This window comes from Panicum virgatum, chromosome 1K (genome assembly GCF_016808335.1).
Source record: "Panicum virgatum strain AP13 chromosome 1K, P.virgatum_v5, whole genome shotgun sequence".
Classification (NCBI taxonomy): Eukaryota; Viridiplantae; Streptophyta; class Magnoliopsida; order Poales; family Poaceae; genus Panicum; species Panicum virgatum.
Genome location: NC_053136.1, coordinates 22,945,181 through 22,969,055, shown reverse-complemented (window position 1 = coordinate 22,969,055; position 23,875 = coordinate 22,945,181). Strand labels below are relative to the sequence as shown.

At 45.4% G+C, this 23,875-nt stretch overlaps 1 long non-coding RNA gene across 1 annotated transcript; it reads right to left on the bottom strand.

The window, feature by feature from the left end:
- Window positions 1–21,283: 21,283 nt before the first annotated feature.
- On the bottom strand, window positions 21,284–22,598 carry LOC120699933. Its single transcript, XR_005685736.1, has 2 exons — window positions 22,152–22,598; window positions 21,284–21,860 (listed from the first exon to the last, which is right to left on the bottom strand). It is a non-coding gene; the product is annotated as an uncharacterized LOC120699933 (long non-coding RNA).
- Window positions 22,599–23,875: the final 1,277 nt, after the last annotated feature.

Below are 23,875 nucleotides of genomic sequence, written 5' to 3'. Positions count from 1 at the left end.
GCGGAACCCCTGTAGGGGTGGCCCTACGGGCCTAGCTACGCCTCTCTTCTCTTTGTCATCACTTGAACCTAAAAGCCTGAGAATAGTCATCTTAACAATCACATTAGTCCAAGTGTTGTGTGTGTCATCAATCGCCAAAACATTATATTGAAATATGGCATGAGAGGCCATTTTCGCTACAATCACCCCCTTTTTGGTGATTAATGACAACACAACCAAAGCAAGCAAGATGAATTGCAAGAATATGAAATTGATAACAATTTGAAAAGTTAGAAACTACTTAGCTTGCTTGGATGACATTTCAATGCTCATTTTAAAAGCCCTTGATACCAATTGTAGAAAGAATTGTAGAACAATGGCTTGTGTGTGATTTGAACCATATGAGCAATGAAAAATTTGTACCTTAGTCCATGGGATCATCATCAAATTGCACTTCTCCCCCATATTGACTAAGTACCTCCCCCTATCACCATGCATCCTTTTGCATTGCATTTTCCATGCCTCCCCCTTGCGGAACCCCCGTAGGGGTGGCCCTACGGGCCTAGCTACGCCTCTCTTCTCTTTGTCATCACTTGAACCTAAAAGCCTGAGAATAGTCATCTTAACAATCACATTAGTCCAAGTGTTGTGTGTGTCATCAATCGCCAAAACATTATATTGAAATATGGCATGGGAGGCCATTTTCGCTACAATCTCCCCCTTTTTGGTGATTGATGACAACACAACCAAAGCAAGCAAGATGAATTGCAAGAATATGAAATTGATACCAATTTGAAAAGTTAGAAACTACTTAGCTTGCTTGGATGACATTTCAATGCTCATTTTAAAAGCCCTTGAAACCAATTGTAGAAAGAATTGTAGAACAATGGCTTGTGTGTGGTTTGAACCATATGAGTAATGAAAAATTTGTACCTTAGTCCATGGGATCATCATCAAATTGCACTTCTCCCCCATATTGACTAAGTACCTCCCCTATCACCATGCATCCTTTTGCATTGCATTTTCCATTCCTCCCCCTTGCGGAACCCCCGTAGGGGTGGCCCTACGGGCCTAGCTACGCCTCTCTTCTCTTTGTCATCACTTGAACCTAAAAGCCTGAGAATAGTCATCTTAACAATCACATTAGTCCAAGTGTTGTGTGTGTCATCAATCGCCAAAACATTATATTGCAATATGGCATGAGAGGCCATTTTCGCTACAATCTCCCCCTTTTTGGTGATTGATGACAACACAACCAAAGCAAGCAAGATGAATTGCAAGAATATGAAATTGATACCAATTTGAAAAGTTAGAAACTACTTAGCTTGCTTGGATGACATTTCAATGCTCATTTTAAAAGCCCTTGATACCAATTGTAGAAAGAATTGTAGAACAATGGCTTGTGTGTGGTTTGAACCATATGAGCAATGAAAAATTTGTACCTTAGTCCATGGCATCATCATCAAATTGCACTTCTCCCCCATATTGACTAAGTACCTCCCCCTATCACCATGCATCCTTTTGCATTGCATTTTCCATGCCTCCCCCTTGCGGAACCCCCGTAGGGGTGGCCCTATGGGCCTAGCTACGCCTCTCTTCTCTTTGTCATCACTTGAACCTAAAAGCCTGAGAATAGTCATCTTAACAATCACATTAGTCCAAGTGTTGTGTGTGTCATCAATCGCCAAAACATTATATTGAAATATGGCATGGGAGGCCATTTTCGCTACACCCGCCGCCACCCCAAGCCGCCCTGCTGGCTTCACTCGCGCACGTCACGCTGCCGCACTGTGACACCTCGCCGGCTGTAACACCCGGTTTATAAAAGAACATAAACCGAGCAATCATATACGTGCCAGGATCAAGTCACACGTATATACAACAGAATGAACAGTATATCATAGCACATATCACGTAAAAAGGACATAATAAAGCGAATACGAATGTTATTTATTACAATAATGACAAAATGTCTGATACAGCGGAAGCGAAGTACAAAAATACGATAAAAGCTCTCCGGAGCTGAAGCAGGGCGCCACAGGGACGTCGACTGGGAGACGAACACCTAGAAGTCCTCGAAGTCCTGGTAGCGCTGAGCGAACTCCCTCGCGTCGGCAGGAACTGAGCAGCAGTAGCGTAGCCAAGAGGAAAAAGTAGAGAAGAGGCAAGAGTGAGTACACAACTTGTACTCAACAAGTATAACACAAACTATGAGGCTCTAGGCTGGCTGACTCAACTGCATTAGCTTTTAAGTGTTGGCAAAATTTTATTAAAGCTATTTACTACGAGTTGATGAATTACCATTGACCCAGTTACATAGTAATTAATCAGAATTAATTATACTACTACTGAGAACCATACCAAAACCAAGCCACCAAGGTAACCCCGAGAAGCACCTCCCTCGTCGGAAAGAGATAACTCCACTAATCAAAAGGAGGATCTGGGCCGCTCATAACCGTGAGCACGGCTAGTATACCAGTTTTACACTCTGCAGAGGTTGCACATCTTTACCCACAAGTCGTGAGCTACGCCAGTTGTTCATCACACTTCCTTAGGTGAGATGGCCAGCGACTCACTACGAGGCCTTTAAAAAGAATCTCGTTGGTAAGGCGTAACCGCGAGAGTTAGGTCGGCGACGATGGGGCCCACCTCCGGGGGTACAAGCACAGGAGCGCAATCCAAGCACAGACCAAGCCGGAGGAGCAGGGACCATTGTAGCTTACTACTCTTGCCCCGCAGGTAAGTTACTCCAAACCAAAAAGATCTAATTATTACGCCAAGTCTATCCCATTCTAGCCTTGTGGTAGCGCTGTTGGCCCAGGTTGTCGCTCTATGAACCGGTCCTTATGGAGAGTGGCCAACCAAGCACTAAGCACCGTGCTGGCCCCCTAAACCATGTTTCTAACAAAAGCCAATTTTAACGAGACGTGAGCCACTCAAGCCACACAGAGTGCCACTCTCAGAATTAAGTTCAAGTAAACCATTAATCAAATTAATTAAAAAGGACCAAGGTGTGTTATAGCGCAGCAACCTAGCACAACTAACTAAAATGCAACCCAAAGGTATATATAAAGGATATAAAGTGGCTAGGAAATCCTTATAGGCATACAGTATTAAAATGCAGTATGAAATTGTAATTAAAGTGATAGGTTGTTCATGTTATACTTGCCTTCCTCGTACTGCTCTGGCTGCTGCTCAAAGTGCTCGGAAGACGGCTGCTCCGGGTACTGGTACTGGGGCTCCTCGGATGGATCAACGTCTACTCACGAACACATGGCCAAAACAATGCACAATAATAAGCATACAAGCAAATACTAACAAAAACTAAGAATAGTACAACAATACATGAAAACAGCGCACAAAACTACTCTAGAACTATTCTACGCGTTACAACGATCGCGTGGATATAAAGAACGCTAAAAACGGAGCTAAAACGCATTTTCTAGGCTAAAAACAAGTCCTAGGGGCTTATTTGTAAGAAAATTGAAGTTTCAGGGGCTTTTCTGCTAAAACCGAGGGCTAAAATGTAATTAAACTAAAGATCTAGGGTCCAACGTGCAAACACTACAACTCTGGACCGCGGGTTCGATATTTAGAAAGATCAGGGGCTTAAGTGAATAAAAACAGGACCTCTGCGTAAATACTTTTGAACAAGTTCGGACTGCGGGTTGATTTCAACAGAACCGGGGGTCTCTTTAACAAAAGTACCGGCCGAACCGGTACGCGCGGTTTCTGGCCGCTGGATCTAGATCTGAGGGTCTAGATCTAATGGATCCCAGATCTAATCTGGCGCGTTGATCCAAGATCCGGCGGTCCGGGGCAAAAGGGGCGCGGGGTGGCGGCGGAACGTCGCCGGAGCAGGAGCTCCCACGGCGGCGCTTCACCGGAGTTGGCTAATCGGCCGCTCCGGGGCTCGATTCGGGCGGGGCTTTGGCCTGGGGGGGTAGCCCGCCGCATGCGTAACCCACTGGGAGTGGTTGCGCGGGCTATCCAGGGCCGGAGCAGCGGTTTCGAGTGGCGAGGCGGCGCTATGGCGGCGGAACCCGCCGGCGTGCGGTGTTCCAGGGGCTGGGGTGCGCTACGGCTAAAACAACGGGCGCAAAAACATGGTGAGGAACTGGGGGTGCTCACCGAGCTGTGTATTGAAGGAGGTGGCCGGCGTAGGGTGCTCGGCGGCGTCGTCCGGCGGTGGCGCGTCGGTGGAGCTCGCGGAGGGGGGGTTGAACCGGGGTCGGTGTGGGTCGCAGCGGAGGGAAACGGCTCGGGGAAGACCCGAGCGTCGAGGCGGAGCCGGCGTGCTGTTCGGCCGGGGCTCCGGCATAGCAGGGGCGGCGCGGCCGTGGCGGAGCAGAGGCGCGGCTCGGCGGGGGTGAGCGGCGCGGCGAGGGGTTCGCGGGGCGGCGCGTGAGTGGATAGGATGCAGGGCTGCGGCCGTGGGGGCTAAATAAAGGGGCCCCGGGGATTTCGGCGTGCGAGCCCGGGCGGAGTCGCGGCGGAGATCGCGGGGCAGCCGTTGCTGCGCTGCGCGGAGGCGGAGGGGACGGAGCTGACTGGTGGGCCCGGCTGGCAGCGACGGGGAGGGGGCAACGCGCGGCTGAGAGCGGGCGCTGGCTGGTGGGGTCGGGCTGTCAGGCGGTGCGGGGCGACTTGGGCGCTGGGCGAGCTGGCCTGCGCGGGATGGGCCGTGCGGAGCGGGGCCAAGCGGGAGGCGAAGCGGGCCGTGCTGAGCGAAACAGGCCGGGGTGGAGCGGGCCCGGTGAGCCGAGCGCTGGGCCGTGCGCTTGGGCCGAGCGAACTGGGCCGCTGGGAGCTGGGTCGGGCTGAGAGGGTTTTTGGGTTTTCTGGGTTTTGGGCTTTCTGGGTTTTGGGTTTTCTTTCTAATTTCTATTTCTCTCCTTTCTAAATCTAATTCAAACAAAGTTTGAATTCAAATTTGAATTTGAATTCAAACCACACTCAAATAAAAGTATGCTCCAGCATGAATGCAACACAAAAAAAAATTAAACCTATGATAAATTTTAATTACTTATGAAACAAAATTAAATTAAATGCAAGGCTAAACACAATAAACCTTAGAAATTTAAATAAAGCCAATTAAATTTATTAATAAATGCTGAAATTTAAATTAGGGTGTTACACCGGCCCGCCGCGGATTCACCCCCTCGCCCCCAAATTCGCCCCCTCGGCGAGCCTATCTCCTCCAGGAGCCTCTCCTCATGCTCATCCCTCCCTTCACTGATCTATAAATAGCCAGCCACCCTCCATGTTCGGCTTCCACCGCCGCCCTTCCCCATTTGCGCCGCCGCTCGCCGGCGCACGTGGAGCCGCCTCTCCACTTCAGTTCTGCCCGAATAGAGTATTCCTCAAGCCTATCCTCACCCCCGTAAAGCTTCCTAGCCTGGTCATCCCTTCCTTGCATCGCCGGAGCACCCTCGCCGACGAGCTTCTCCTCCGCCGGCCGCCTGCTCCCATGGCCCCGCCGCCACGAGCCATTCCCGCCCCACCCAGAACCTCCAACAAATGCGCCGTGACCTCCTTGTGCTCCCTGGCCCCTCGGCCCTCGCCGCCGGCAACCCCCTCGCAGGAAATCGGCCGGCCCCTTTTCTCCTCTGCCACCGTCCCTCCCCAGGGAATCAATTGCAATGATTGGGTTCTTTTTAAGGTTCTTTCTACAATATATCAGTCCCTTTTTCTTTTAAATCTCGTGAACTTTGATAAATCCTAGAAAAATGTAGAAAAATCAGAAAAATGCTAAATTAATTTTATTGTGTTCCCCTCAACTAGCTCTATAACTTTGGCTAATAATGTTTGTTTGAAACTTTATATTGTGTGCTCTAGTTTAATTGTTAGCAAACAAATGATTTATTTATATCTTTTTAACCATAGCTCTGTTATGATTTATTTTAGAAACTTAGCATCCTTTTGCCATGTATAGTCTTGTGTAAACATTGTGGCTTTAATGCTTATTTTTTGCTTGTTATTTCATGTGTTTGTTTATTTCTAGCTTATACACCTGTTTTATTTATTAAAGCATGTTTTTGTTAATTTCTTGGGGTCATCTTTTTACCATGGGCTCTAATAATCATAAATAGTTGATGGTAATTTTTGGAATAATTTTTGCACTGTTTAGTTTGAGTTTTAATTTTATGTTTGAGTTTTAAGGATAATTCATGCTAGTGTTGTTTTTGTTCGAATAAACTCCATGTTTAGATTTGATTCATATGCATAGTCTTTCTTTTTTAATTTTGATGTTTGATGTTTGAACCCTAGTTATTAATTTTCTTTTGAATTCAAATTCTAAATTTGAATTCAATTCACCCCTTGTTTCTAAATGAAAGTACCCTTTCTTTCTTTTGTTTTCAAGCCATGTTTCTTAAGTATAGTTAGTTTTGTTATTTTATGGAATTCCTTGTGTTTGCTTTTACTCTATAAATGATTGCCTAGTAAAGTAACATTTTTAAGCCTAGTCTTAAATGTTTACTTTATTGGATAACAACTTTTTAGTGAAAAAAAGTTATACTTAAGCACTTCACTAATTTCGAGTACTGCATTGCATATAGAAATAATATCGCTAGTCGACAGAACGTACGAACTCATTCAAGAACCAAACGAGGATATTTCTGAAGCCCAAGTCAACATTATGGAAGATAATGAAGACCTGAATGTGAACCCGGAGTCCGAGAATGAACTACATGAAATTCAACCAACGTCGTGAAATTAACTGAAGTTCTGAACTTCGATTCGGAAAAGCTGAAGTTTACTAACTTTATAGACTCTTCTACAGGCAAGCCCCGGTGCATAATCCCAGTATTTCAAATTATGCAACTTATTGTTCTATTTACTTGTGCATTTAAGTTATTGGAATTGAATGCAAACCCTAGATGCATAATTCTTAGGTACCTATTGATTGAACACTAGATCTGAGCCTGAATAGTTGCTATGCTAATAGGACCGGTAAAAGTCGAGTGATTACCTGTCACTCGCGAGCTTATAGGAGTTGATTGTTTACTTTCTGCAATCACTATAAGGATCATGGATGGATTTGGTTGCAAGCTTCATATTGAAATCCGTCTATGTTGATAAACTTGATAAGGCCGCAGTGTGTGGTAGTGTTGATTAAGCATTTGAAAGTACTAGCCACATGCCGTAAATATGGTACGCGGCAAGCCTAGTAACCAATCGGCCCGGTAAGTGGACTTTACCCCACTCTCTCTTAGAGATAGGAAGTTAATTTATGACGAAAGTTTCTTATATGTTAAGCAACGACTACGGGTACAGGATGTGGATTGTTCGCTGTACTCGGGGAGAGTGGCCCTGATCCACGAACCGGAATGAAAGGCTAACGGTTGCTTGGGAATGGCTCAACGATACTCCAAGCGTGTGTGTTAGGTTTTACCTTGCAAGGATTGAAATTCGATTCGAACTGTTCAGCCTCTCACGGATATTGAGACTGCTTAATCTCTTTGCCACATAGAGTAAGAAGTGGAACCAAAATGATACTCAATCTTGTTGGATGCAAATAATTTCTCTACCATGCTTGTATAGTTAGGTGCAAACTTAGACTGGTTAAACCAACTAGAATTTGAAAGCTAAAATTTGAAACTAAGGACTTACTCCTTATTGCATTTCAGCAAAATAAACTTTAGAGCCTTCACAAACCTTGCATGTCTAGCTAAAGGGCTATGTTATACCCTTAGTCGGGTCAGCCTTGCTGAGTATTAGTATACTCAGTCTTGCTTGTGACAATGTTTTCAGGTGTGACTTCGGAAGAGCCAAACTCTAGTTTGACTTGGCCTAATGCTTTACCTGCTGGCTGGTCTATGGAATGGGAACCATCTACTAGCAATGAATCGGCTGAATGATGTCATGTTTGGGCTTATCATGGCATCACCCCTACGACGTTTATGTATAGTCGTGTTTTACCTTTCAGCTGCAGAGCTTCTCTTCTACACTTAATTTCTGTAAAACCTCTTTAAAGTTCTTCAACTTTCTAGCTTCAAATCTGATGTAAATTATACCTTTACCTAAGTGATGTAAAATATTGTGGAATGTTGTATCTCTGACTCGCCTTCGTGCGGGATGTTTACTTGTGTTACGATCCGCTATTCAGTGGCTATATCGGGATGTTACCCGAAGGACCAGTGGTTATGCCAGTTGAGGTGCTTTTAGATGTTTAGTGCACTCGAACTGGTATAATTCAAACTGGTTCTGCCACAAGGATAACCTTGTACGCCTCTAGAGTTAGTAGGGAATAGCGTAGACGTGGTGTCCAGGCTGCACTATACCACTCTGTTGTCTGATAGTCCCACGGTTTGTAGAGGTAGCTGGCAGGTGGTGACAGCCCTGTTCGAGCCCTAGTAATCCTCCACGTTCGGATATCAAATAGTGCACGTATTACTGGAGCTATCGGCTTGTATAAGCCGGTCAAAACCAGTAGTTTGAAGTATAACGGCGACGTGATCTCTTCTTCTAAACATAGATTCTAAATCTTAGTCCTCTCTATCCTATCCTTCCCACACCAGTGCGTGTGTCCTTCGATAGCCTGAACCCGTAGATAGTGTACTCACATCCCCCGTGGATACGATACCCTGGAATACTCTTGGGTGAAAGCTACAGCTAGGCTTTTCACTGAGTAGAGAGAGAGTCTCGGGCATGGAAGCTCGATCTCCCTATCATAAAGATAGAGTTTTTAGGCCCTTCGCGCATCATGTGCCCTTGCACAAAATGCTCGAGACCGACCTCATATCAGAACGCTTCTATCTCAAGCAAGATGGTGACTTCGGCATTTTCTATAACATCGATATACCTCGCTATACGACTGACCAAGGAGGTCATATCAATGGGGCTTTTGCTGGAGATCATCTTCTGCCAATGAGCAAGCATGGTCCTGACTGGAGAACAACAGATCTGTTTTTGCCAATGAGCAAGCATGGTCCTGACTGGAGTGCAAGCTTGGTTCATGTCCTGCTTGAGTCTTCATGAGAAAGCGAGTTTTGAACATCTTGGCATGGCCGAAACTTTGCTTCTTCAATAGCTCTAGGGCCTCCCGCTCGTAGTCGCTCTTGACGGCGATCTTCTCGACCATCGTTAGAATCTTGATGCGGAGATGGGGTCTTCGGACTACTGGAGTTTCTTCTTCGCTCCGGGATATATTCGTACGGCGACCGAAGTTGACTGACATATTATCCCGGGAGGAAGATGAATTTCATGAGCTTCGTGAGCTCATTGAGAGCGCCTTCTTGAGCTTCTCCTTCGCTCTTCCGATCATGGTGCCTGCAAAATGTTAGCACATAAAATACCCAAAGGATATGGAAATTAGGAAGAGGGTTAGTCATACTTGTGGGGCATTACACCACCACAAACGTTCATTGTTAAGCTTTCCATGAATTTATTCGAAGGGAAATATTTTAGGTATTTTCTGGTTTATGAACTTCACTAATTACCACGAAATTTTATTTGCTTTTGGTTGAGCTAGCACTTAAGTTCTCTACTCAATTAGCTCAGAAGAGCTTGATTAAGCAAAGAGACTTAAGAAAGGGAGAGGAGATGGACGAGCTCTGGATGAGGCATGCAAACCTGAGTCTCTGGTGCACCGAGAAGTGTCGCTGTCGACGAGTTTTATAGAGGAGTGCAGGGGCCAGGCCGGCCGGCCGGCCTGGGGCAGTCCGGTCGGCTCCTCCTTGGTGCAGAACGAGCCACGCCGGCGCTCTACTCCCTAGATTTGCAGGTGGTAGTGCATCTTTTGGTGGTGACAGGACATGAGGAGCAGAGAGGCCGGCTGGCCTGCTTGGGGCCGAACAGCATGAATCTGGCACCTTCAGTGCGCTTCCTTTCTTCCTTGCTCCATGTGCACACAATGCATCCTGCTCATTGCTGCTCCTGGCCAAAGTGAAACAATGTGGGGCCCGCCGGCCTGACATTCGGCCAAAAATTTTTGAAATTTTTTGTGAAGTTCTAATGCATACTAAGTTTTGAAGTTCAAACATGCTTTGGTTTGAAAACAAATATGCTTGTGCAGAAGTTAAACGAAATTTTATGCATGGGAAATTCAAACTATCCTATATGCAATGAAATGAGGGATACATACCATGAACCTCATGGTGCGGGCTCGGGTTTTGAGTCCGGAGCGGGACTCTCCATACCTTTGGTTTGTTTGTCGTCGCTGGGTGGAGTCCTTGACAACGACACTTTCTTACGCCACACTTTCTTGGTTGTGGGTGGTGTTTTGACATCTTTCTTTTCCGACTCAAGAAATTTCTTATGTTGGATCCTTCGTCTCGCATTTATGTAGTTGTGAAGCTTAATTTGTTTCGCCTCCTCCTGAATCCGTAGACTTTCTACGAATTCGATGAGGGCTTCAATAGGTGGGATGGATGGCTTCTCCGGCTCTTTCTCGGATCTCTTCTTCTGGTTGATTGCCTTGACTTGTGAGCATTGTTCGACCTTCGGTTTGAAGGCGAACTTCTCCTTCTGGCCATTGATGTTGAGATGGATTTCTCCGGCTCCTACATCAATATGTGCATTTTCTGTGCTCAAGAACGGCCTTCCCAAGATGAGAGGCGTCTTGGTGACGACTTCCATGTCGAGGACGACGAAGTCAACGGGAATCAGGAAATTCTGGATTTTGACCGGAATGTTCTCCACTATTCCCACGGGGTAGGAAACCGATTGGTCTGCTAGTTGCAAGCACATGGCAGTAGGGGCAAGCGCATGATGGTTAAGGCGGTCATAGACTACCTTCAGCATGACGCTGACACTTGCTCCCAAGTCGCATAGAGCATTTGAGAAATGTTGGGTCCCGATAGAGCATGTGATGGTTGGGCAGCCTAGGTCCTTCTTCTTCACCAGGAGGGGATCGAGTATAGCAGCGCTACACTCCTCTGTTAACTGTACAACCTCGGTGGTGGGTAGCACCCTTTTGTTTCCAAGGATATCTTTGATATACTTGGCGTACATAGGTACCTGCATTGCATCAAGAAGCGGTATATTGACATACAACTTCTTTATCACCTCGACGAACTTGCCGAATTGTTCGTCAGCCACTGGCTTCCTTATCCGCTCTGGAAACGATAAGTCAGTTGTATCTTGGTAGTCCCGTGAAGTTCTAGGGGGTTCCACAGGGTCTTCCTATGTTGCGAAGGTGTTGGAGTCGACGGCCTCCTCCTGTTCTTCATCATCAGTGTAGGTATGGCTGGCGGTTGTGGCCTTCCGCCCGGTTCCTGCATCCTGTGGGAGAGGTGGCTCTCGCATGGACTTATTTTTAATGACAGAATTAAAGCCCTCTAGCTGTGCGGCCATAGACTCCAAAATCTTGTCATTACAAAGGAACTTCTTGCTAATGTTGTCATTTATTTGCTTTTGTCCGTACACTACATCTTTTAGGGTAGGCTGAAAATTGTTATTGAAATTCATACCTTGATGTTGACCGAAGGGGAGGTTGGGCTTTGACTTCCAGCCTTGCTGAGGATGGAATCCCGAGTTGGGATTGTTGTTGGTTCCAACGAAGTTTGCGTCCTCTTGAGTCAATGGGCTCCAAGTGCCCGAGTGCCCAGTCTCGCCACATGTTTCACAAATCATTCGAGACTCTGAGACCTGGTTAACCTCCTTGTGTAGAGATTCCAGCTTCATAAGAAGATCCATCTTGGCAGCCAGTATATCGACACTGTCGATTTGGTGCACGCCCTTGGGCGGGCTGGCTCCTTCTCACCTCTCCAACTCTGGTTGGAGGATATCTTGTCTATCAGCGTCTTCGCTCCCGCAACATCGAGAGAGAGAGGAATGAACCACCCACTGCTGCATCAACATGGTCCTTGGCTTGCTAATTCAGGCCATGAAGAAGTTCTGAATGATCAGCCATTCTTCCATGCCGTGGTGTGGGCATGCTTGAATGTATTCCTGCAGACGCTCCCAGACTTCTGCGATGGTCTCATGCGGTAGTTCCTGGATACCGGAGATTCTGTTCCGAAGGGCATTGGTCTTGCCCACCGGGAAGTACTTGGTCAGGAATGCATTTGAGCAAGCTTTCATGTTGTGAAAGCTTCCTTGTTGGAGTAAAACCACGTCTTGGCCTTCCTGAGCAATGAGAACGGGAATAGTTGAAGGCGGATGATATCCATCGTAGTTCCTTTGGGGTTGATGGTGTTACTCCCCTCCAGGAAGTTCTGGAGATGGGCGTTGGCATTCTTGGATGCCTTTCCATAGATTGGACTTGCTTGAACCATGTTCACCAGTCCAGTTTTCAGCTCAAAGCCGTCATTGCCGGCTTGGTCTTGGTGAATGCAGTAGGAATGTGGCTATTGTACGGGGCTGAGAACTGACGAAGAGTCTTCTGAGCCATGGGTGATGAGGCTGAAGTGGATGGAGAACTTATGGGCCAAGTGAGTCTTTTCTGAGGTGGGACGACGTGGCATCTCACAATCCTCCCAATTCTTTCTGGATTCGGATTGAAGTTATTTGGTAGGTCGAAACCAGTCATCCACTACTCTGCATCAATCACAAGATAGAGAGAGCGATGGTAAGCCCGCCAGGATTAGCGGAACAAACTAGTAAAGTTTATCAAACTGTTTACGATATCTTTAGCCAATTGCTTCCCCAGCAACGGCGCCAGAAATGCTTGTTGTCATTTCTTATGCCCAATAGAATATAAATTCCGCAAGCGCATAGAATCACCACTGTAGCACTTCACCTTGGAGTATTCCAGGGTATCGTAATTTTCCTCAAGGAAGCACTATAATAAAGAGTATCGTAAATTGAATGATAACCGTACTAGCTCAATCAACCGACTAAACTCGACGGGGGTAAGCTAGATATATATAGATGAAATAAATGGCCAATCAATGACCGAGTGACACACGGAGACTCAACTCCTTAGAGAGGTAGCAGCTATGAGGACAACGAGCGAGATAAGACACCTGATACACTTCTGAACTATCGAGCTAGCCTCTCTAGATCAGACTAATTACCTAACTAATCTTCGCGATAGAAGAGCTTACTTCGGCGGCTGGAAGAGGAAGGACTTCAGAAAAGGATGAGAGGGGAGTCCAACGGCAACCTGCACTACAGCTATGAAAGCACCCGAACGTGGTGGATTAAGGGACGGACAGGGCTGTCAACATCTGCCGCCTACCACAATAGTTTTGTGGGGTGGAACACACTTTCTAGCTAACACTAAGCTCAGACACCACGTCTGCACTCGGTGTTAGGATTTCTCTCAAGGCCTTTGAGAGAAATACCCTTCAACCTAGAGAACTAACTTGAGTTACTCTAGTCCGATCAAGAAAACCCTTAAGATAAGATTCCGAATACTAGATAGATAACTTAACCTAAGCTAAAGGGTACAACTTCCGCGCTCGAGCTGAACACTCAGACTCGAGAAGATAAAAGAATGCGAAAAGTAAAGCTGACTCAGAAAAGTAGAGAAGATAACTTATATTAATAAAGTCAAAAGAAAGATAACCAGACTTCCGACGACTCCGAAATCTCGAGCAAGCTCGACTCGACCCTAACTCCCAAACTACTAACCTACCCTAGAAAGTAAGAGAGATTGAGCTCCAAATGGTGTGTGTTACAAGTGATGGATGGAGGTCCTATTTATAGTCCTCCATGGTCAGTTCTGAGTAGGTGAAGCACGTGGCGTCAGTTGTAAGCAGTTAAGGACGGTGTACTTGTCTTCCACGCAAAATCGGGACGCGTCAGTTGTAAGCAGTTAAGGACGGTGTGCTTGTCTTCCACGCAAAATCGGGACGCGAGACGATGCAAGGTGGGGCCGGACGGCCTCCCCTAGGCCGGCCGGCCTAGGGTTGTGGCCATCTGGCCACCGCCTTCACCTGGACGTCTGTGATCTCTCCTTGGTGTCGGTGTAACTTGCTTGAGTTGTACCCAGGAACGTGCTAGGCCGGCCGGCCTCCCTCTGGCACTCCTCAGCCCTCCATTGCATCGACGTTACTCTTGTACGCTTGTGATCTTCGCAGGGTTGTGGATCGATGACTTGGACAAGGGTTTACGCTGAGTTGTGGGTCCTTTGATCCTTGTGCAAGCCTTTCGGCCCATTCGATCAAACCGACATCCAATCCACGACTCAGAGGCATTGTGAGTGTGTCATGTTGCCCTTGGATCGAAGACGTGGCAAGGTCTTCAGGGGTGCCAGGCCGGCCGGCCTAGGAGAGGCCAGTCGGCCTGGGTTTGTGCCCAAATTTGTCCGCTTTTGGTACATCTGCTCCTGAAATCACAACTCATCCAAAACTTCTAAAACTTATTAGAATTAAATAGAATATGAATGGAATATAGTGTAAAGCTCAATTTATTCCCGAGAAGTTAACGGTTAGAATTTGAAATAATGACTGTCAACAGGTCGCTATAGGTCTGTCTGTCTCTATAAGGTTATAGCGGCGCCACTTTGTATGACTAAAGACGTCAGTCGGCATAAGTCTATAGCGACTGATCGCCAGACGCTGATTCAGTCTTTGCCGACCAAACTGTAGACGACATTTGGGGGGGTGTAGTGGTCATTGCTAGATCGAGAAAAGATATGTAATTGATACGCAAACCAGCAAATTCAAGAGCGTAGCTAAATCCATTCGGATCTGTAAAAATAGAAAAACACTAGGAAAAACAATCCAACAGCCTCTCCTTCTTCCTCTCTTTTCTATCGGGCTCGGTATCCTCTCCCGTTGGCTAGGCATCTTCGCCGAGCGGTTCCCACTCGTCATTTCCCTCCCGCGCGCCCTCCTCGCCCCTCTGCTCCATCCCCGCCGCTTCCAGCCCGCGTGACTTGTCCCCACCGCTCCTCCCCTATCGGCGCGTGACTGCCCCCTCCCTGTACATGGCCGTCACACCACCGCTCCTCCCCCATCCCTTGATGCGGCCGTCGAGGCACCGGGCCGACACTGCCAGTCCCCGGCTGTGGCTGCCAAAGTCGCTGGCATTCCCCTGCTTCGGCAACGTGGCCCCGACATGGAGGCAATTTGAATATGGATAGTCAGATCTGTTGGTTTACCCCACCGGTTAGCTAGGAAGGTTTCAATTCTTTTACAGTCCTCCAAAACTCTAAATTTAGGGTTCAGCTCTGGAGCTGCTGCTCCACCGCAGAGCAGCACTAGCACGGATTTGGGCTCCCACATTGGAGTTGTTATAGGATTATACCTAGCCTCTTGGAGTTGCTCTGAAGACCGGCTAGTTAATTATGACAAAATTGGCAACAGTTCGACCTATAAAAACTGTTCGAATTTACCTGGGACCAAAAGAAAAAAAGATTGACGTTTCCACAAGCTTCTAGCTTGTTGAACTACTATGTATCTGCTGACTGCTGTCATCCTCCTCTTTTCTTCTCCATACAAACTTTTTTTAAAAAAAAAAGAGAACTGATTTTATAAATAACGAAATAACGTTCGGCGCTCGGCGAGTGATCCAGGACGGCCCTGTGCGCGCCGCCCATTGCTTCGCTCACTTGGCTGTGCGCGCGGCATGCGATAGCTATGGGCGAGCGTCCGTTGGTGAGCTAGCTGGTGCGCAGATCCCACGCGCGCGTTCGCCGGCGTGAGATCGATATCTCTCTCTGGTGGTTCGCGGTTCCGTTCGTCCAGCACCACGCTGGGGCCGGCAGTGGGTGCGGCCTCGGGGCAGTCCGATCGTGCTCGTGCTTTCCACCACTATTTCTGTGGCGCGAGCGCAACGACGTATTGCGTGCGTGCGTGCGTGCGATGGGTGCGTCCGCCACTCTCGCCCGCGCTCGCCGCGGGTGCCAACGGGGACAGCATGCAGCTAGGTGCGCTCGCCCGCCAGCAGGCCAGCTGAGGTGCATCTCGGTACATGTAGTGTGTGGTTCAATTGCTTTGCTCCGTCGTGGCGCTAGCTGTCGGACTCCTCGCGTGCGATAGGGATATATGAATGAACAGGATAAATATACATGGAAGCGTGAGATCAACAACACATACGACAATTAAGAGGCCAACAGAGCCCCCGAGCGGGGGCCGTGGTGGACGGCAGCCGGCTGGTACTCAGTGGGCAGCAGGAACAGTCAGTCAGCGCACGCACATCACATCCATTCGCGCAGCACGCAGCGTCAGGTCAATGCTCTATTGCTCTGTCCGAGCGGAGCAAGCAGGAAGCCGGCTGCCAGCTGGATGGAGAGGGCCATGCATGCCATCCACATCGACCGGATCCACCAGGCACCAGCGGACGGCCCAGAGGAGAGGGGGCGGCACGCACGCGTGCGCCGCGGGCCGCAGGCGCGCGTGGCCAGCCGCACCGCACCGCTCGAGGAGCAGAGCGCTAGTGCGTGCGTGCGCGCGCACGGCACCGGGGCACGGGGCACGGGTCGTCCTCCTCCCACTAGCTGACTACTAGTACTTTGTAGCCACAGGAGTAGTATTGAACAACTAACCCCCGTCACGTCCCCGCGCACCACTGGGAGCAAACAGTACGCACGGGAGCACTGTTGGGTGCCTGCTCTGACCTCGCGCACGGAAATGGATCCAGTTCCATATCTTTGCCAACAGAAGAAATCTCGACTGGAAAGAGGGCGACTTTACCCTAACCTAGTTGGGACCCCGGCGTGTTGCAACTTGCAAGTACGCAAAAAGACAGCATACCAAAAATACGCGGCTGGAGGAGGTGAAACGGGAATTTTTTATTTTTAACCTATTTTTAAGTTTTATTTTAAAAATAAATCACTCAAACAAATATTTGCAGATCTAACCATTTTGGTTGCGCCAGTCCACGTGGCGTGACAAAAACATGCTGTCACGTCATATGCATTGGCGTGACAAGATGTGCCACGTTGGCACGCTCTGGAGCGCTCGGAAGGGGTTTGCCAACGCATATTCCACGTGTCAAGCTTGTCACGCCACTCACACCGGCGTGACACCCCGATGGCGCGACAAGGTCTGATATTAGAAAAATTATATCTTTTCATACGAAATTGGATGAAGATGGTTTTTATATGAAAATTATAGCTCTCAACGTGAACTACAACTTTGTAGTTTTGAGTTTTTTCATTTAAAGTCATTAAGATTCTTTAATATTATATTTAAACTTTTAACAGCATATTAAGCACTTGTACCTCTATCGGATCGTCTCCAATTTGGCGCGTTTTATCATGATTCTACCAATTAAGTTCTATATAACATTTGATATATAAAATAGTATGAATTAAATTATAATAATTTTTTAAAAAATACAATGAAAAATCAAACTATATAATTGTTGAATATAGAATATAATGTAACAGTTTAGATATTAATGGTAGCTATAAGCTAGATCAAGTAACTTATTAAAAGATTAAGACCTTAAAATATCTATCTATTGAATTGATAGACATGGCTTCCCTCTTCCATAGTGATAAGTTTTAATATTATAATTTCAAATTACTAAGACTATACATATGATGTAATCTGGAGATCAAGTAGCTAAATTGATATTGCATGAACATAGATTGTTGAGCAAAGCTATATTGACTCTTTATGACTAGAGACAAAATAGATTGGCCAGGACCTTAGTAATTGTTTTGTTCGTCTTTTGCTATATATTGCATCCCAACGCTTAGGTTATTTTAGATTCATCCCGGAATTGACAATTTTATCATATGTTTTATCTATTTGATACCAACAACTCAAATGCTTCAAACTTTTATTAAAACTTTCTCCCATATTGTAGTACAGGATTCATATTACAACTTTTATATTGGCCACAACTTCACTGTTCAACTACATTTCAAACTTGAAACTCTATAAAATGACTAATAGATCACATTGCTTTTCTTCAAATACTTATTCAAATTCAAATATTTTTGAATGACACTTAAACTTATTTCGTTCATTTGGTCTAGTCTTAATGTTGTCCAGCTATTTATACTATTTTTTACCGTCTCATTTTTAAATACTCAACTTACTCACTTTGGCCAAATTTAGCTAGATTTTCACCTTATTATCAGTGTGATTCTTTTCTCTAATGCAACTTAGACCATTTAAATAGGAGAACATATCAGGTGCAAACCAATCTCTCCGTGCAAATTATGAAAACTTCAATCTAGGCCATCAGATCAACATCCAAGGGGAGGGGCGCAGAGAGGTGGGAGGGGGGATTTGCAAAACTATGATGACCCAATCCAAGGGAGGGCGGGTCTGGATTGTAAAATTATCCAGTCCTCCATACCCTTGGATGTTGATCCAATGTCTCATGTTGGAGTTTTCATAGTTTGCAAGGAGATGTTGGTTTGCACCTGATATGTTCCCTTTAAATATTCATTTAGAACTTAATCCTTTCTTCAAATGTTGATGAGTGTCATTTAATCTTCTTTTAATTCAACTTTTAAAGGTTTTTAATTGTGCCCCTCAACTTAGCTACTTAATAAAATGTCCAGTGTTTAGAAAATTAAGATTATTACGATTATATATATATATATATATTTGATTATTTTAATTCAATTGTCAACCTTGAATTAATTCCATCGTAAATTTGTGTGGATGTGTGTCAATCAACCCAAAAAGTTCATATATTTTTTTAGTTGTTCGCCGTAGGTCCATACCTATCCACATATGCACGTAATGCCGACATGGCTTGCTGACTGTACGTTCCCCTTCTCTTTAGCTGTCAACTTAGTTTATAATGAAAGTTATGTACCTATAGCCTTCTTTTCCACCATAATATCTCCATCCTCTGGTCAGCGGGACGCTTGTCTATCACACCACTTGCTTGTCTAGCCAAGACCATCGCTCGAGGTGCCTCCCATCTATCCCACCACTCTTGATATTAGCTACCATATACTAATATCTAGAGAGTTACATTATATTCTATATCCAACAATTATATTCTATATCCAACAATTATATAGTTCGATTTCTCATTATATTTCTTATTAAATTATTATAATTTAATTCATAATATTTCATATATCAAATGTTATATAGAACTTAATAGGTGGAATCATGATAAACACGCCAAGTTTGCGACGATCCGATAGAGGTAAAGTGCTTATTATGCTGTTAAAAGTTTAAATAAAATATTTAAGCATCGTAATGACTCCAAATGAAAAAACTCAAAACTACGAAGTTGTAGATCTTGTTGAGAGATACAATTTTCATATAAAAATCATCTTCATCCGAGTACGTATGAAAAGATATGATTTTTCTAAGATCAGATCTTGTCGCGCCGGCGAGGGTGGCGTGACAAGACAAGACTATACTGTCATGCCGGTGAGAGTGGTGTGACAAGCTTGACACATGGAATATGCGCTGGCAGACTCCTTTCAAGCGCTTCAGAGCATGCCACGCAGACTGTGATGAGGACATGACAAGTATGTATACAGCCAAACATGGTGAATGGCGTGATGATGAAGGAGACCAATAAGGTTTTCCAAGCTGAGAAGAAGGCTCAAAGCTTATCTGGTTCGAGTACCCAAGGTGGAGGCCCAAAACAACTCAAGTTCGAGTCCACTTCGGAGTTCAGGAGCAGCCCGCACAAAAAATGACGCCCAGGTCGCATACAGAGTCCGTTTTGGACGTTATTAATATGGATGGAAAGATAATTTCAATGAGCTTCCAATGGCACCGGTTTCAGGACCAAATTCGTTAGGAGTCAATGTCAATCATCGAAACAATGTGACATCCAGAATCTGCCAAGGCGCTGCGCCACCGTCTTTTGGCTGTTGTCCCATGTATCGTGTCGGGCCAAGTGGCCCAAGTGGTGGACGCCCCCTTGGCCGCCACCAGCTACCCTAGGATGTCCCTTAGGGTATAAACTCAGTAGCCGCTGCCTAGAATGATAGGATTTTGTTTAGTCTTGTGAATTCGTTCGAGAAACATACATTGCATCGTTGTACCTGTGGCGACAAGTCCTTATACATTGATTCAGGGCCCCCGTTCTTGATCTTCTCCACTGTGTCGATTAGTCCTTTGGAATTGAGTTCTTGAACCCATCTTGTGATTTGCTTTATTCATACTTGCAATTATCAGATTGCGTGTTTAGTATTTTTTTCTTGTGTTCTTTGATTCGCTTGTAGAAAAAGGCCTTCTTAGGGAGGTCAATCAAATTGTGTTTGGTTGATAACCAACTGAGCAGTGGTGTAGTGGTTGCAGGGTTCGAATCTAGCTGATTTGAAGCCGGATCATCAACGTCGAGATCTGCACCAATCGAACGTACCCTTACCTCTTGGAAGATCAGGCCTAGTCCTTACCAGACTAGCGCGACCAAAAAGGTTAGATGTGTAAATATTTGTTTGGGTGTATTATTTTTAAAATAAAATTTAAATATAAGTTAAAAATAAAAAATCCTCCGAATCCTGGCTCATGCCCACAAGAGTCATGCCTTGCGGCGTGCATAATGAGGGAGATTTTTTTATCCAAAGACGGAAATTTGCCCCAACTAGAGTTCAAACTCACGACCCGTGGAGAGTGGCGTTACTGAGCCAAACTAACCACGTCGATGTGGCTATTCCACGAGTGGCATCTTGTGAGAGCACAACAAGAAGTAGGTCTAAACCTACTCCATCTGCTGCCATCGGTAATGTCAAATTGCCTCGCAAAACAGTGATTTTAACAAAGCTACTTTTACTAAACAATGCTTTCTTTATAAGCATTTTTTTCTTTCTTTCACGTACACCCTCTGTCAATGTAGGTCATTTTAATTTTTTTTTAAAAAATTATGGAGATGAAGAAAAGACTCTTCTAACCCTAATTATTAAGCATTGGAACTTTATTTAGGCAATTAAATATGTGTTAATTGATGTAGTATGCTCTTTTCCATGCACCTCCCCCACATGCACCCCCTACATGGCTGTATGTATGTTTTCCTATTGGAAAAGGCTAAAAAATGATGCACAATTAAGAAAGTCTGATCCACTTTCAACCTAGAATGCCTTACATTTGAATACAAAATTTGAACTCTAGAATGCCATATATTTCAGGACGGAGAGAGTACAATGAATACGCATAATGACTAATAAGCCGCATTGTTCTATCACATGTCATGAATCCTTGCAAATGTGACCCGTGTAATAAGTTTACTAAGGCCAGTCAACGTGGGAGTTTCATAGGCATAGTTACCTAGATCGAGAACTAGGTAACTGTATCAGATGAGTTTCATGGTGATGAAACTCTCCTCACATCACATGAAACTCTATCTTTCTCTTCTCGTCACGTCAACAAAATTGATGGTATTTAATATCATGAAACCCTCCATGAAACCCTATTGAAACTGGCCATGTAAAATACGTCAATTTGGACTCCAGACATAAGTACAATGAAATTGAACAGCAACAACAAAAGAACCACGACGCTTCCCAGAAACATAAAGACTGCCAATACCGTCCGGGTCAGTGAAGAGGGCTCCTATTTATATCATTTGCCAGTAAACGCTTGTCACCGAAATTTCAGCCAATGCTACAATAAAAGTTTGTAGGGGCAGGTAAAACCGTATTTTTAGGAACGGACAGCACACTCACTCCTAATTTTCACTGCTAAAAATGATATTTGTAAGCACGGATAACGCAGTCGTCCCTAAAAATTCACTCTAAGAACAGATCATGTCTTCATCCGCCCCTATAAATCAATTTGTAGGGGCGGATGGGGGCATGATTTAGCCTAAGAAATGAATTCTCAGGGGCGTGTCATGTCCCATCCACCACTACAAATCGGAAAATAAATATATAAAAATGGCCGGAAGCAGGTGCTGCGGGCCGCAGCCGTCGGCCTCGCCGCACGCCGGCAGCGCTGCACACCGCCGCCAGAGCCGAGCCCGGGCCGTCTGCGCGTCCCTAGCCCTTCCGCGCTCCGCGCCTCGGAGCCTGCAATGCCGCACTTCCTCCAGTTGTGCCAGTCGTCGGCGGAGACATCGCCAACAGCGGGCAAGCTCTCCCTCACTTGAGCTTCACGCTCTCCATTGTCCTCCTGCAGATAAATCACTCAACAACTTAGCAAACAAGCAGTGGCGGATGCAGGATTGGAGGCTAGGAGGCTGAAACAATAGAGATGTTGATTTGTGTGAAAATTTAATGGTGATTTGGAAGTCTTACTACAGTGTTTTACGTGTAACTATGGGAGCTTAGGGGGGCTTGAGCCCCCTAGCCCCCTCCTGTATCCGCCCCTGCAAACAAGCTAATAAAGAGATTTCCCAAAAAAAAAAAGTTCGCATATGAAGGGAGCGTCGGACTTGAAGCTAATAAATCACAGCTTGCTCACCTCTTCTTGGTGGCCTTGAAGGGAGCGTCGGAGGTGTCGCTGAGCACACTGGGTGCCGCCGCATCTACTGCTGGCCGCTTCCAGCCGCGCAGACTTGGCGCTCGGTGAAGGAGCAGATCTGCGAGGCCAGGAGCCTGCACCGCTCCTGTGTCTGCGAGCTGCCCAGGTGCCCCTCCACTACGTGGCTCAGCTCCACCACCGCCCGCCCGCCGTGCCAGGCCAGCCGCGCCACCGCGCCAGGCTGGGGCCCGCACGGCAAGCGAAGGGAACAGTGGCGAGCTGCTTGCGGGGGCCCTGCTCGACAAGTGAGGGGGACGGGAAGCGAGGTGGCGGTGATGCCGAAGTCGGGGAGGAGAGGCGTAGTGGGTGGGAGAGAAGATATGGGGAGAGAATCGAAGAGATACGGAAAAGAGAAGAACAGTGATGTAGTGGTTGCGGTGGTGGCCGATGGCTTGTGATTGGCGGAGGGCGTTGCGATATGAATTGATGACGTGGATGCTGCTGAGTAGCTGGTTTTCAGAGTTGGGTGGTGGTGTGACCCGCCCAAAAAAAATTATTTTTAGGAGTGGGTGATGCCACCGTCCGCCCCTATAAATAGATTTTTAGAAGTGGGTGATGCTCTCCAGAAAGAATATATATTGACCGCGCTATAAATTACAGAACCATCGCCTCAAAGATTTCGTTGCGGATCGATAGTGTAAATTCAGCCCATTATCTCTTTCCATCTGCTGCTACACGGCCCAAGATAAGATTAGACAAACAACCTGAGCGTGGAAGGCTTCTACAACTCGTGAAAAGACTGAGCGTGGAAGACTGCTACAACTTGTGAAAGACTATAAGACTGATGCTACTTGTGGAAGACTATAAAGCCGCTGCTGCTCGATTGCAGCAACCAGACCTTGTTGTTTTTCTGTTTTGATTTCTTTTTTGCTTTTTCTTCTTCGGTTGCTAGTTTCGTTTTCTCCCTCTATTTTCTCTTTCATTGCACTTTCTCTTCTTTCAATTCTTACAAATTTTTTAGTCTTATTTTATTTTGCTATTTATTTTTCTCCTCTTATTTACTTATTTATTTCTTCTTCTATTTCTGAGTAGTTGTTTCTTATATTTTCTAATACATAACATTATATTTTTGTTTTCTGTATCTAAATAAATTCATAATTGACTCTCTAGAAAAGAAGCGTGCCTCACTTGTTCTTTTTTTTCATTATCCATGTTTTCTTTTTCACTCTTTTTCCTTTCATATTTTCCTTTCATTTTTCCATATGTTACTTTTTTCTCTTTTTAACATATTTTTCTTCTTCCTACTTTTTTGCTCTTTTGTATTTAATTTTCTTCCTTAAATTTTTACATAGACTTCTTCCACCAAAAAGAATAAATTGTTCGTTTTGCAGATTGAACTGTTCCATGATGTTGACTCATTTGTTCGCTTTGTAGATTAAATTGTTCCGTGATATTGACTCATTTGTTTGTGATATTCATTTTTCATATCTCTCCTATGATCAAATGTTTGCGATGTATAATATTTTGTTCGTTGTACATCATTATGTGTTCATTATATTTATTTTTTTGTTTGTAAAAGTAACTATTTGTTCACAACATCTTAAGTTAATTATTTAGTTCTGACGATATTGTCAAAGAAAGATAATGGTACAATTCAAATTTATGATAAGAAAAATAATGATGCCATCCAAATTTAATTTGGATGCACGGTTTAAAAGTTATAA